The following is a 2,993-nucleotide window of genomic DNA, read 5'->3' on the forward strand; positions in this document are numbered from 1 at the left end:
CCTCCCAGGAGGGAAAACAAAATCTATAGTCATTTGGATTAGGAACTAGGCCCTCCCTCCTGCCTTTAGGTTAAGGGAGTATCCCTTCATGGGGGGAAATGCAGCAGCTAGATTCTTGAACCTTTCATTCATAGGCAGTCATTTTTGGATTAGCTTGACCACAGTGTGTAAATCATTCTAATATATCATACACACACACACACACACACACACACACACACACACACACACACACAGACACACACACAGAGATTTGTTCTATTACTCTAGGGAATGCTGACTGATATAGAATGGATCCTTAGTAAAGGACTTTCTATATTTTTACCAAAAGGTTCATTCCTTTATTCATCACCCACCCACCTACAAGTTCACAGAATTAGGTCAATAAATGTGTAGACTATATTTTAACACATGCATTCCTAAAAACATTCTCTTGACTTTGAATATCTAAGGATTCCATTCCATTTTTTTTTTAAATTCCAGATAAGACCTGGAAAGAAATTTTATTAGAACTCTGCCTCCATGCTTCATAGGCATCTCAAACACAGTAAGTACAAAATAAGACTCAAAATTTCTTCCTTAAAATATTCTCTTTCAGAGGAAGCCATGACATCATGGTTCTAGTACTCTTATGACTCTAATGGTTCTAGTATTTGGATGGCTGAGGCAGGAGGATCTGCCTCGTCCAGCATGAACTACATAGTAAGATGCTATCTCAGAAAAAATGACAACAAAACCCCTCTTTAGTGTGAGGATCTATGTCTGCTTCACTCTTGCTGGACTTGAATAGCCTAGGTATGGACAGCAGGCTTTTCACGTCTGCTGGACAGAAAAGTTGGTTCATTCCCAAGGGGCAGTTTGACAGACCAGATGCCTTACAGACATCTCAAACTCAATTTACCTTTCATTTATGCAACCCTTGACTTTCAAGATCCGGACCAGGCTTCTCTCTGACTTTTAACCCTTGAGTATTCACTGTAGTTTCTAAACAACATAATATGGGAAGTGAGGTTGAATGCTTTAGGATAGCAAAACCTGTGATACCCCATTCTTATGAAAGATTGAACCTCTGGTAATGTGATGAATGTTCTGCCTGTTCACACTGCCTATCAATCAGTTTACCATAGGCCCTTCATTGACAACAAGTCACTAATATAAGGATTCAGTCATTAAGCTGGCCTGCCCCTGTCACCTGGCAGAATGCACTTAGGCAGTCCTCTGGTCAGCCCAGGGTTCCATGAGTACTAGTCTGCAGGAAGGTGTAAAGGACCCCTTTAAAAGTCAGACCCCTGCCCACTTAAGCTCTCTTTTGCTTTCCAGCTCTTCTCTCTCTTTCTCTTCCTTCCTTCCTTCCTTTCTTTCTTTCTCTCTCTCCCTCCCCCTCTCTCTGCTCTCTCTCTCCTCATCTCTTCTGTTGTTTGTGCCTCTATGTCTTCCCCTTTACTCCCCTTTCTAAATAAGATCCTCATTTAAGCTCTATCTGCCTGTTATTCCCTCCACCTTGGTCACCTTCACCTGCTATGGAACCACCACTCATTCCCTTTCTTCAGTTTCATTCTTATAATTGTAGCAAAAGAACAACAACTAATCCCAGTCCACATTCACAGAATACTACAGATTTATCATGGTTTAATAGGGATCAGGATAAACAAATAGGCTGAATAGATGTGTATTCAGGAAGAAATATCTTACAGCAAGAGAACACTCCAAGGCTCCTCCTCAGACCTAGTTCCCCTGGTCACTTCTGCCCCTGTCTCCACCCCAAGTGGGTGTGGTCAGTGCCACAGATGTGGACAAAGTGAATATCTCACTACACAGATGGGCATGGGTTAGAGGCTGATGTCAAAGAGTTATTTCAATACTTCAAGCATGAAATGCTATGGCTAATAATAAGAGGGTGGTAGTGGCAAGAAACAATGACATCCTGAAATTTGCAGGCAAATAGACACAACTAGAAAAACCATGCTGAGTGAAGTGACCCAGACCCAGAAAGACAAATATAATATGTGCTTACTCATAAGTGGATACCAGACATAAAACAAAAGATAAACAGCCTATAATTCACAACCCCAGAGAAGCTAGAACCCTCTTCCCTAAACAGATGGAAGCAGATGCAGAAATGCACAACTAACCATTGGGCCAAGCACTTGGAGTACAAGCAAAGTAAGTGAGGGGTGATAATATAACAAAGAGTCAAGACTATGATGGAGAAACCCACAGAGTCAGCTGACCGGAGCTAGTGAGAGATCACTGACTCAGGTCTGACAACTGGAAAATCTGCATAAGACCTAACGAGACTCTCTTAACATAGTTGACAATGGTGTGACTGGGACAATACATGAGGCCACTGGCAGTGCGTCCAAGATCTAAACCTAAGGCACACACTTTCTTAGTGGAGCCCTTTCTATATGGAGAGAACCTTGCCTACCTTAGACATAGAAGTGCCTTGATCCTGCCTCAATGAGATGATGAGACAGATTTAGTAGACTTCCTAGAGGGGGGAATTACCCTCTCTGAGAAGCAGATGGGAGGTGGAGTGGGGGAACGTTGGGTGAGCAGGAGGAGAGAAGGAAGGGGGAACTGAGATTGTAATGTAAAAACATAAATTAATAAACAAAAGAAGAGGGGGCATTTCCTGTCCTGGGGACTGTGGGCAGGTTGACTTTCCCCTGTGGTACACCAAGCCGCCCAGAGTCTGTTGACATCACCATTCTAGCCCTGCCTCCACCCACCAGGAGAATAGACACAATAGAGAATTAACACCAGAACTGGAAGCTCTAATACAAAAAGAAGCAAAGTCACCCAGGAGGAGTAACCACCAGGAAATAATCAAATTAAGGGCTAATCAATAACGTGGAAACTAGGAAAACATTACAAAGAATCAATGTAACAAAGAGTTGATTCTTTCAGAAAATCAACAAGATAGACTAACCTTTATCCAAACTAACCAAAAGGCAGAGAGAGAACATGCAAATATCAAAATCACAAATGAA

The sequence above is a fragment of the Phodopus roborovskii genome, unplaced genomic scaffold (assembly GCF_943737965.1).
Source record: "Phodopus roborovskii unplaced genomic scaffold, PHOROB, whole genome shotgun sequence".
NCBI classification, from domain to species: domain Eukaryota; kingdom Metazoa; phylum Chordata; class Mammalia; order Rodentia; family Cricetidae; genus Phodopus; species Phodopus roborovskii.